The 13,259-nt window shown below is 37.3% G+C and overlaps 1 protein-coding gene across 10 annotated transcripts in view; it reads right to left on the bottom strand.

Moving 5' to 3' along the window:
• Positions 1-13,259, bottom strand: part of PPFIA2 (PTPRF interacting protein alpha 2) — a 325,957-nt gene that overhangs the window by 184,704 nt on the left and 127,994 nt on the right. The gene's annotated exons all lie outside the window — the stretch shown is intronic.

Raw genomic sequence — 13,259 nt, 5'->3', positions numbered from 1 at the left:
TTAACTTGGATAGGCTTTCTGTAAGTTATGTGAAATCAATTAGTTACATAGCTTTGGTACTTTTAAGGTATTCTATCCTTATCAAAAATATTATTGTGAAAAATTGAATACTTTTAACAGCTTCTTGATACACTAGACAGTCCTTTTCAATTCTTTTTTATGCATGCCAACCTTCAGGGTCTCTGACCTTGCAAATTACTAGACAATGTGTTTAATTGTAAGCAGAAGGAATCTCATCAGCTTCAGAAGGGCATCACATTCAAGTGAGCTAAGGATGTCTAATGCACTTCGACAAAGCTAAAGCTTCAGTCTTTATAATTCACTAAGAAAAGAGTGGCTTAATTTGTCCAAGTACATGTGGACTTCACTGTCTAATGCTAATTAGCATTCAAAACATTTCTACATTCTTTACACAGCTGCTTCAGAAGGTTTAAAACCATTAATACAAGCATCATGATATATAGGTAACACAATTATCTTCTCCTACTACTGTTTGTTTGTTTTGCTACTTTTCCCTTTTCTTCAGACACACCAGTCTTCCTTATTAACATATTCAGATCAAATAAAACACTACTTGATGAAACTAGATTACTAAAGCCATAAGGAATATTAAAATTAAATTAAGCAGCCATGGGTGAGTAAATTGCTTTTCAGCTATATTTATCTTAATCACATCTGCAACTGCTTGAAGAGGTGTTTGGGTTGTAACAGGCACTTCCAGTATGAGAGACATCTCAGAGTGAGTGACTTGCTGACTCTGGACTACTGAGAGGCTTGAATAGGCTAAATATTTTTTTCTAATCTACTTACCTATAGAAAGTTAGTCAATTCTCTTCCATTGTATGTATTCTCACACCTGTATGATAGCATACAATTTTAGCTCTGGCTAGAATTGAATTTTACCCACAAAATGAATGCTACAGATGAATTTTACCCACAAAAATGAATGCTACCTCCATAATCTTTGATTGTGAAGCTAAGTTCAAGAAAGCTTTCCAGACCTCACTGCCAGTGCCCTGTCAGTTGACAGAGTGTAGTGATCACATTTCAGAAATCTCCCTGTATTTAAGCCTTTGAGTAGTAGTTACCACTGCTGCTTCCTTTTAAATGGCACAAAAAAAATCACCATGTTATATCTGAAAATAAATCAGTGTAGACACTTTGATCTGAAGTAGGAATTACATAATTTCAAAGAAAGAAAAAGGAAAAAAAAAAAAAAGAAAAGCAGTACAAAATAGCAAAAAGTGGCACTAACTCAGGGAAGCATCCCTATCACTAGATGCACGGGATGGTGCCCTTCTCTGCCTAAAGGTCTGCGAGCTCCCAGACACAGCTGATAGCTATTTTACCAATAGGATAAAATAAAAAGCATCATTGAGGTTATGGTATGTATACATAAAAGGCATGAAATAGATGCAGGAAGGACAGATGAGTCGGGTAGCTTGCAGGGTGAAAGTTTCTGACACTTTTGCTTTCCTGAGAAAGCACCAGTATGGCCCAAAGGCTGACATCTCCTATCAGTGAGCAGCTGAAAGCAGGGGCTTCAGCAAAGAATGCAGAATCTTTGATTCACTAGCAATATGAAAAACCCATCTTTGATAACTATGACAAGTATTTATGTATATGCTACAGTGGGTCCCCTGAAGCAGTCAGAGATAGGATGAGAAAAAGATGGGCAAAAATTACAGTGCTTTATATAGATGTTTAAGAATTATCCTGCATGATACAAAATACAGAGATACATGTTTTGTAATAAAAATATGTAACTATAAACTTACACAATGATATTTCCTATGGTATTTAAATATTTCAGTGAAGTAAATTTTTATCAGGAGTAAAGGTAAAGTATGTTCTTGTGTTTGTTTGAACAAACTATTTAAAGATTGCAAGCCATGGGAACGGTGCAAATTTTTGACTGTAAGCCTTCAAAGAGTTTGGCTCATGGCAACCTCCTATAAAAATAATATTACCAGCATGTCAGAGGAAAAAGAATGGATGGAACTGGATTCATTTTTCATTCTAACAATTGCACCAAAAAATCTGAGATTGATGGTAATAAAATGACTTAAAAATTTAGTTTCACTAGATGAAAGATTTTACAGATATTTTTGTTAAAAGTACCTGTCTACTGAAATATCCAGTTCAACTTAAAACATTTTATATTTCCTTTTCAACTTGTTTTTGGCAAGAAAAAAAAAAAAAAAAAAAAGATAAATACAGTTATTCAGACTAGACCTAAATTGAAAAGTTATCTGTAAGGTTCAGTAAGTAAGGATAACCAAAACCTGCTGGGTTTCACGTTGCATTCTGTATCAAGAAGGCTGATATACTTGGCAGCAGTGCCCTAATATGCCTCCCTCCTCTTTCCAAATTAGTTGTTCCCCTGACAGCCAGTTAGTTCCATGAGTTGGTACTTCTGTGCATTTCATTTGATGGTGAAATTTGATTTGACATCAAAGTTACAAGTAGGGACCCGTGTGATATATTAAATGTTCTTCTCTTCTTTCTTTCCTGTTCTCCTCCTGGGCATTTTTTTTTTTCTTTATGATATTTTTGCCCACTGCAGTAGATACCCCTGATTATTTCAAATGTTAAAAGTGCCTTAATAGAAGTTTGGAGATTGCAGGGAGGGTGTTCCTAGACCATCTAACTCAATAATGTTTGTATATCATGTTGCTTATAAAAATAAAGAGCCACACCGAAGGGAGAAAAATTGACATTCAAAGAAAAACTTACTTTCAAAGGCTGTGTTTATATAAATCCTGAATTCCTAAAGCAAGCCATTTTTCTGATTTCCTCAGTTATATGATAGTTTGGGAAGCATGTCAAGGTGTAGTTAAATAATTCTAAATGATTTAGGGGGGCTCTATCACAGGAAGCAGGCATCATTGGAATGTGCAGCCTTACTCATTTCATTTTTAGCTTCTGTACAAAACAATGATGATACAATACTAAGATAATGAAACTATAATCATTATACATACACTGTAGCATATATAATTATATGATCCTCTGAGTTTAAATATATTTTCAATATCCAGTGTCAAAGTAGTGGGAGACAGACAACAGGTACCTGGAGAAGGTGACTTAGTGGAATCAAGAGATTATCTTAAAAAGGTTGAATCTATAAAACCTAAGTTATTATTATTTATTTAAATAAGCAGATTCATTTCATCATTGAAGCCCCATTTGCTGTATGGTAAATATCAACAGTTATCAAAATGATAGAACTTTTAAAAATGTAGAGATCAAAAAGGGTAGCCCAAATAAGATGGAGAAGGTACTAACTTACAAATATTTCATATATTCTGGAAAATCAAAAGAAAGGAAGAATCAAAATAAAACCAAGTGTGTGGTGCGTTTCAGTAGTAATTTATCCTTGAGAGGGTGAAATAAGAGATTTTCTCTGTGCAACATGAAAGTTCTTTGATATTCTGATTTTGTAACCTTGAGGTTTCCTTAATGCAATAAATTCTGATCTATGATCTATGCAGAGCATAACAGGACTAAGATTTAATTTATTTAATTATTTTTTTTTAAATGAACTTGCCTCTGGACACATTAATAACTATTTATGACTTTGATATAAACTTCTTCTGAATAAGGAGACAAATATTTGGGTCTAAAAAGAGTTAAATTTAATCCAGCAGAACCTTTAGGTATATTACAGATATATGACTACCTATTTTTCTTGCCAATACTACATTTCAGTAACTAAACCATATTGTAAGGATTAAGATTTTACTATTTTAATTGGATAAGCTAAGATAAATAGAAACATTTCAAGATTTAATTATACAGTATTTTGCATAATAATTATAATGGATTACCTAAGTAATGTAAAAAGGAAAGTTAAGCAATCTAGGAGAAAAAGACTAGACGAATTTAAACATAAATTCAGGAATAGAAGACTATTTTTCAGAACTACTGGAAGAAAGGAAGGAAGGAAGGAAGGAAGGAAGGAAGGAAGGAAGGAAGGAAGGAAGGCAGGCAAGGAAGAAGGAAGGCAGGCAAGAAGGAAGAAATGAAAAAATATAACAATCAAGAACTGTATTAAGGGATCAAGACAGCCATGGAAGAGAACACAATTTCACTACAAGGTGTTTTGAAAGCCATTGCTAATTAGCATATGTTGTATAAAAGCATAGCAAAATATAAGCTTTAAGTAGTTTGATACCTCACATAGATTTTGATCAATAAACCCACGATCAAATTCACCTGGTTAAAGCAGTCGCTGGCCAGGGACTGCTCTCTGTGGTGGGACAGGAAGAATCTTAATATTGTGTTCTTATTTTACTTGTCCTAAAAGGCATTTAAACATGTTTCATTCTGTTAGTACTACACTACCTACGTGTTCCTCAGCTTCTTCATGCACTTGGACAGCACATGATAGGCTTTATCAACATAAGTATTTTTGGTGACACAATGAAGTCATCTGAGGTTTAGTTTGACCTGTCCTGGTTTTCTATCAAAAGCAGTTTCATTTCAGTAGGCTGATAATGTCTCCCCCAAATCCTGTGCAGTAGTGAAAAGATTCCCCAGTGCTGCAGCCATCAGAAAGAACAAGCATTTATGTTTAGTTTCACAAGTCTGTGAGTTAGACTGTACTAAAATGTGGGTCTGTGTTGGTCTAAGCATGCTGAAAGAAAGAGTTACAGCTACTTGCAGTGGTGTTTTGCTGAGGTATTAGAAGAAAGTTGAATGTGTATGTACAAGCCAGTTGCATACTTCCCTGCTTCCTCAAAAGAAAATAATAAAAATTGATTAGTTCTTCTTTAACTACCAATCCTGAGATTTGCTACGCATCAGTTTACCACTGATTCATGCACAATAAATTCAGGATTAGAATTATAAAGAGTAATTTTTCATTTTTAATCCTATTATTTCTAGTTGTCCATGGTAATTATGTTCTGTTAGCCATTTAGAATTAGACATGCTTTTCATTTAATTGGATACTGTCAAGTCCCTAAGGCCTTCAGGACTTTGAATTCGATTCCTGTGGTTACAAGGCAATTGGATTTTTCATGTAATTCTACCCTTTAAAACAATCACCCACCTTAATTTTAATAAAGTTGCAGGGCATGATCTGCATACAGGAGATACCAAGCAAGGCTGCCATCCCTCAATCTATTCTGCTAATTATAGACATGCACATGAATGTGATGCTCAAACACATCATTTTTTATGCTGAAAAGTATGAATGCAAACGAACATAGTTCATTGTATTTCAAAATCTTGTGAATATTCTTCTTACAGAAATTTATTTTAGAGTTTTTTTTTTCCCATAAGATATAGATATAAAATTTTAACTAAATACAATTACGGGAAGGGAAGGGAAGGGAAGGGAAGGGAAGGGAAGGGAAGGGAAGGGAAGGGAAGGGAAGGGAAGGGAAGGGAAGGGAAGGGAAGGGAAGGGAAGGGAAGGGAAGGGAAGGGAAGGGAAGGGAAGGGAAGGGAAGGGAAGGGAAGGGAAGGGAAGGGAAGGGAAGGGAAGGGAAGGGAAACTTCCATTCAAATTGCTCTCATACATTTCTTAAAAACTAATTATGGGCTAAAACACAACAGTGAAAGTTTGGAAAATTTGCCAAACAGTAAATGTATATGCAATCTGCTCCTATAGCTATCTCTGGAAACAGAAACATTCACTGCTTATATGCACAGCATTCAGTCTTGTGTTACCTATTTACGATAAATTTCCCCTCAGTTTATTCCTGTATTTTTAAACAAATAGTAAGTACTATGTACTAAGTATTACTTCACAATCCCAAATCATCCTAATTTATTGTGTGCCCTGTAGTTCTCCAAAACACAGATACATACACATTCCTTCTAATGTACCCTAGAAATGACTGTTCAATAGGTATTTGTCTCTTTTATTATATTTCTAAAGGTTAGAGTACAAAGGAAGGCGTATTTTTCCCCAACATCTACTGATACTGAGGGCAATATGATACATCTTCATGTCCATCCAGAGAATGAAAACATGTTGTTTGATAAGTCTTTCTGTGCTTCATCCATTTTGGAAAAAAAAATATCGTTTTGGAAAGAAGAGACATTTTTGTTAAAGTTGGAAAGTGTTTTTAAGAATAGAACCATTGTAGTTCTTTTTCTGTGCTGGGTTTTGCTATTCTGTCTCATGTCCCCAGAAGACCCTCTATAGAAAGGCATATTTCAGACCTCTTCCTCACTGTTTCTCTATGAGGAAAATACCTTGTCTATGACTAAAAAAGGAGTCACAAATAAAATTAAGGTTTATCGGTAGCATTTCCTAAGAAACCTGTCACAAGCAGTTATTTATATTGTGTTGGCAAAGGCAGTCTCTCCAAGTGGGCTTAGTTTCACCAGAAACTTGAAAAGCAAATACAAGATCATCAGTTTTTAATGTAACACAAAATGAAGATCATATCTCATAAAATGGTTTTATAGACTTAAAGAATTGAAAATGTTCTTTTAAAAGTCTTAATTACACTGGATTATTAATAGAATCATAATAATTTAGGTTGGAAAAGACCCCTATGATTATCAAATCTAACCATCAGCTTAACCCTACCAATTCTACCAAGTTATATCCCCAACTCTACAAGCAGTCTGGTAATAATAAATGGCACTAGTGTTGTCACTGACTGTGATATACTTCAGTTTCATAAAATACATTGCTGTTATTCTGCTTATAAAATAATTGACCTATAATATAAAATGCTTTTTATGTATGCCTATAATATAAAATGCACTTTAAAAAATAAAAATAAAAAAAAAGCTTCAGGCTCAAAGGGTTATAATAAATGGGCTTACATCAGGCTGGCATACAATCACTAGTGGGGTTCTGCAGGGCTTCATTTTAGGGGCAGCTCTCTTCAATGTTTCCATAACTGATTTGGATGTTTGACTTAATGGCGTACTAAATAAGAATGCAGATGACACTAAACTGGGAAGAGTTGTTGACTTCCTTGAGAGTAGAAAGGCCTTGCATGGATATCTTGACAAATCAGAGGACTGGGCAATCACCAGCCATATGAAATGTAACAAGAGCAAGTGCTAGATTCCACACCTGGGACAGGGCAACCCTGGATATACATGTATGTACAGACTTGGGGATAAGAGGCTGGAGAGAAGCCCCACTGAAAGAGATCTGGGGGTTCTGTTTGATGGCAAATTGAATATATGAGTCAAGAATAGATAAATAAAAAATCTTTGTTGGTAAAACATGATAACATGCTGTATGATGTGTGATGCTTCCAATAAAATATATCAGATGAAATGTGCTCAGAGATATAGGATGAACTGAGCATTATGATAAAAGATGATAAATGTCACATAACAATGAACAATAACTTGAATTTCTTTTATTGCTTTGTATGAAGCTTATCTTTAAAAATAAATACATTTGAGATCAAAATTTGAAAGTATCCTTAGGCAGTAGCTATTCCATAGGATTTGATCTAACCTCAGGATTTGATATTTCTTTCTCTACACCACACCTCCTCTATGGGTTATCTGTGAAGTAGCTTTGATCAGAGTTTTAGGCAGGTGACAAGCTTTGCCTTTCCTGAGGAAATTTGCCAAATACCTCCACTTCTTTATCGTTAAAGCTGTTAAGCATCCTTACTGTCTTAGCATGATGGTCCTATTCACTTTTTCTCAACTTGGGACATATGAAGAAATACAATTTCATATGTGAAATCACTTCTGGTTAAATGCTATACTAAAACTTTACTATTTATTTTACTTATGTTCCAAAAGAAAGACAAAATGTTACAAGAAAAGCAAAAAATAATATTGTTAACGCAGCCTTCCCCCTCCCCATATATACAATACAGTGTATTATTAGAGAATGGTGTCAAAAGAAAAGAGGAGAATATCTTAAAATTCAAACAAGTAACATTTCAAAAGCCAAAAACGGCTTTTTAGGCTGACTTTATTTTGAATGCAAGATTAATTTCCTCAAAAATAGAACACAGGACAAGTCCACAGGTTATTTTAAACATATATTTAGTACTTATTTGGGTAAATTGCTACTATCATTAATTATGTGGTGCCTAAAGTCCAAATGTGAGCTTAAGGACCCAGTTTTCTTGGTACCATTGAAACAGATTGTTTGATTTGAAAGAGAGAAAGCATGTTTCATTTGCAAACTGCAAGCAGCCTACAGGTATTTAAAAATAAAACCACATTCTGTATGAAGAACAAAACTTGCTCAACAGCCAACCTGCTTATTTTTCTCTTGACTCCAGGAGAACAGAGTGCCTCCAAAATCACCCAAACCAGAGTATTTGAAATAATAATTTGGAGCCATCAGGTCTTTCTCAAGCAGTTTGGCCCTGTCATCTGTCTCTCCCTCCCCCTCGGTCTCTTCCTGATAGTTGCAGCAGCTCTGCTAATTGCGTCTTTGGTGCTAGCACATAGGGAAGAAAATGAATCAGGAGAATCATGATTTGTCTTTAAATCAAAAGTGGGACATTTAAAGCAACAGAGGAAGCCATGTGTTCAAGAGCCTTACTCTTTCTTCCATATAAATACGAGATGAACAAGGGATGAACAGTGGGCATTTTATGCTTATTTTACACATTTAGTATGAAGGAAAAGGAATGACAAGTAAGTTGTCTGAGTCTGTATGAGAAGTTCAAAACAGATTTTTCAGGATCGAAGTTCAGTTGTTCAATTTAAACTGACTTACGAAGACAGTCTAAGAAAACTGTGAAGTTTGACCCTTTAATTAAGATACATCGTATGCTTTCTCAAAAATATAGACTGCTCTGATGTCTCTCAGTTGAGTTTGGCAGCTCCAAAATCTTTGTGCTCTGTATTGTGCTAGAGCTGAGGCACACAGCTCCAGATCTCAGCAAACTCTAAGTAATCACCTGAAATAATAACAGCAATGCATGATACTTATCCTGGTGAAATCAGGACCTTGAAACTAATTTTGACCTCTTTGACCTTGAAACTAATTTAAAATATATATGTTAAAATATTTTTATTTTAGTCTGCAGAAATGTATGTGGACACTAAAAACTGAGGTTCAGTATTGTTGAAATGACCTCCCCTTGAACCTGTTCTCAAAAAGAGGAAAAAACTAATTTTCTAAACATTGCTATAATCGTAGTAAGGAGAACTTCTGTGGGTGAAGAGGGAAACTGAAAGAGGTGCAAATGAAACAAAATTCAGAAAGAATATGCTCTTGTGTATCAGACAGAAAGATATGCGCTTGTGTATCAATTTAATTTTGTTCCAGTCAAGCTGTGGGAAATGTGGTCAAAATTCAGAGTGGCAAATGGTGATTTTCCCATAAATGTAACCAAATTTTATTTTGAGACAAAGATCTTGTTTCAGAAAATGTTGATAAAAGCTCTGAAAAGTGGTGGAAGTTCTGGGAAGATTGTCCATGGACAGCTGGGTGTTTCCAAAATAACACAGCTATCTGGTTTTGAATGGCATTCTTCAGGTCTAGCAATGCAAAATAACATGAACTGAAATCACTGCTGGCAGACATCAGTGGGACTCCATGCATTGCTCTGTACTTAGCCTGTCTCATATACATAGGCTCTATATTTCTCACACCATGCAAGTCTTGCACTCCAGTCATAGCACGTTTTACAGAGGTCTACACCACATACTGGACTATCTGGAAAGCATCACCATTTTTTTTGCAGGTCCCTTATTCAAATGATGAACATTTCAGAAGAGGGTCAGAGAAGCAGGAGAGCTTTCTCCCATCCCCAGCCTGCTGGCAACACAGATCAGTCAGCTATTGCACATGAGCAAAGCATAAAACTACAGTCATTTGCCTGTACTAAATTTGTGTTTTTAAAGGGGAGGAGGAAAAGATGGGAAGGAGAGGAACAACTGTGCATCTGTAGTGTATTACTTTCCTCCAAAAAATATTAGATAGTTAAAATTTAGAATAAAACAAGAAAGGCACGATTGTATCATGTAATCTAAATTAGGAAAAAGGAAAAGTGATGAAAAAGTAGGAAGTTGTTTTAAAAATGTCCTCAATTTTTCTAATCTAGTACAAGAAAAGGCTTCCTACCTAGAGCTAGGATTTCAAATATGGAATAATCTGAGCTCCTTTAAAACACCAGCTTTGTCTCATCAGACTCATGCCAGCTTAATTTTAATTTAGCTATAATATCACTGTCTGTCAATAAAACTTTCTGCTAAGCATATGGTGCCAAAATATTCTATGAGTTTAAAACTTTTGCCATTAGCTCCTTTTATGTTGGGACCCTACTGGAAGTGTTTTGTTGGACATAATGAAAGACATCTTATGAGTAGGAAAATACAAAATATCTGTTCTCTGGAGAACATATAATGAGGGTAGTGGAAAGAACTGGTAACATGAACAGAGAAAGTTAGAGGAGATCAGAAATAATTTTTAACATTTCCTTATTAAAAAATCATATTGAAATCTACATTGTGAAAAGATTTAGATTAAGAAAAACTGGTGAATCTTTTTCCTTCCACAAAAGATTCAAAGCACTGTTATAGATCAAAGTATTTTTTTTTTTTTTTATGTTTGAATAACTAGTCTGAAAACATGCAGTGATTTATAGTTTTCAAGTCCAAATTAAAATAGAAGAGATTGATCAAAACTATGATGAAATGTTTTACCAATTACTCTTGATTATTCTGAGTAGCTTTGTTGCATATTGCTGCATTATGTGAAAAAAAATGCTTGGTGGTGTACTTCATGTACATGTTTGAGAGATTATGACTGTTTAAATCAAAGTACCAGTTCATACTATCTAGTATACAAAAAGAATCTGAGGGAAGAAAAAAAAAAGAAAGATGTATTTGCAGCTGCCTCTCCCTTCGGTGCTTGTAACCTGCTTGCGTAGAACCTGACCATGGTATCAACCAGGCAGAAAACCGTGGCCTCCGCATCTCGTGCGGCATCTCCAGCCACAGTCACCAGTGTGGCTACTCAGACGGAGGGCTCGGGGAAACACGCAGCCGTCCAGGTCCTGGGCTGCAGAGTGTGCCCCAGCCTTCTGTCGGTCTCCGACAGCAGTGGTGGGTATGCCTGTGGGAGGTGTGCCCAGGTTGAAGAACTGCTCAGCCAGGTAGCGGAGCTCCGGGAGGAGGTGAACAGGCTCAGGAGCATCAGGGAATCAGAGATGGAAATTGACTGGTGGAGGTGCACTCTACCCTCTCTGAGGCAGGCTGATGAGCCTGCCACAGCACAGGCGTCTCCTGTTATGCAGAAGACGGAGGTTCCCTCCTCCTGCCAGGCAGCGGGAGGAGACCTAGATCAAGGGGGGGAATGGAGGCAGGTGCCTATTCGGGGTGGTAGGCGAGCCCTCTCTCTGCCCACCCCACCTTCTCATCTACCCTTAAATAATCGATATGAAGGACTAGAACAAGACAATCTGAATGACAAAGTAGATAAAAACCCGTCCCAGTTGGAGGGGGCGCCTAAGACAAGGCGACCTACACATCGCATTGCCACATCATCCTTCAAAAAAGAAAGAAGGGCTATTGTTATGGGGGGCTCCCTTCTGAAAGGGACAGAGGGACCGATATGCCGACCGGACCCAACCCACAGAGAAGTCTATTGCCTCCCTGGGGCTCGGGTGAGAGACTTGGCCAAGAAAGTCAAGCGCCTGGTACGGCCCACTGACTACTACCCGCTACTGATCTTTCAGGCTGGTAGCGATGAAGTAGCAACGAGAAGTCCGAAGGCGATCAAAAGAGACTTTAGGGATTTGGGGCAACTACTTAGAGGATCAGGGGCACAGGTTGTGTTTGCCTCTGTCCTTCCGATAAGGGGGATCGAAGCTGAAAGGCGTGCTGTTCACATAAACTCGTGGCTTCGAGACTGGTGTGACTGGCAGAACTTTGGGTTCTTTGATCACGGGAAGGTCTATGCTACACCGGGCCTGATGGCACCGGATGGGATGCGCCTCTCTCGGAGAGGGGTAAGGATCTTTGGTCAGGAGTTGGCAGGGCTGATAGATAGGGCTTTAAATTAGAGTCGAAGGGGGAAGGGGCTAAAACCAGGCACGCCGGTGAAGACCTAAGGGATGGCACGCTAGAATCAGAGGGGCTGTGTGCCAGTGAGGTCCTTCAGTCAGATCCACAAGGTGCTGAGTGTAAGGAGACGCACCTGAAGTGTTTCTACACGAACGCACGCAGTATGAGGAATAAAATGGATGAGCTAGAAGTCCTGGCCCAGTCCCGCAACTACGACATCATCGGCATAAGCAAAACCTGGTGGGATGAGTCCTGTGACTGGGGTGTTGCGATAGATGGTTACAGGCTCTTCAGGAGGGGCAGGCAGGGTAGGTGAGGTGGTGGGGTGGCGATGTATGTGAAGCAGGGGCTGGACTGTGTGGAACTTCAGGTCGGCAATGGCAAAGTTGAGAGCCTCTGGGTAAGGATCAAGGGACGAACGAATAAAGGGGATGTCGTTGTGGGAGTCTATTACAGACCGCCTGGCCATGACGATAGCGCCGATAAATTATTCTTTACAGAACTAAGAGAGGCCTCGAGATTAACTCCCCTTGTCCTTGTGGGGGACTTCAACTTGCCAGACATTAACTGGGAGTGCCACATGGCTGACATGAGCAAGTCCAGGAGGTTCATGAAGCACCTAGATGATAACTTCTTGGTGCAGGTGCTAACGGAGCCAACTAGGAAAGGAGCCCTCCTAGACCTGTTGCTAGAAAACAGAGAGGGTCTGGTGGGAGATGTGGTGATTGGTGGCCACCTTGGTCATAGCGACCATGAAGTGGTTGAGTTCTATGATTCTATGATTGTATTTAAAAAAACAAATAAAGTGACTGTTTCTAGAATCAGGGATGAATAAAACATAATTTATGTATGTAATTATTAATGTGTATTTTAATTTAATTTATTTAAATAAAATAATATTCCTTAAGTTTAAGTTAAAGACTTTAAATTATTGTGACCAGAATAAAGAAAATATAGTATACATAGATAAAGCACACACAAATCAACTGCATACAGAAAGGTTAAAATGAAAAAATATCATCTTTCTAGATCATTCATCTAAATTGATTTAAAAAGCTAACACACAAAATGCTGAAGGAAACTGGACATAAGTTCTGAGCAAGAGTGTAAGCAAAAAAAAAAATCATGGAGTTTTTCTGTAGTACTATATTCTTCTTAATTGCATTATAAAAATAAATTGTGACTTTGGACTCTGCTTTTTGGGTTAGGGGAGATTGAAGAAACAAAGCAAAGCAAAACAAAACAAAGCAAAACAAAACATAGTTTAATAGTTTGTTTTGTATTTATGG

The sequence above is a fragment of the Aythya fuligula genome, chromosome 1, assembly GCF_009819795.1.
Source record: "Aythya fuligula isolate bAytFul2 chromosome 1, bAytFul2.pri, whole genome shotgun sequence".
Taxonomy (NCBI): Eukaryota; Metazoa; Chordata; class Aves; order Anseriformes; family Anatidae; genus Aythya; species Aythya fuligula.
Note: the sequence above shows the minus strand (reverse complement) of the source record. Positions and strands in the feature narration are given on the sequence as shown.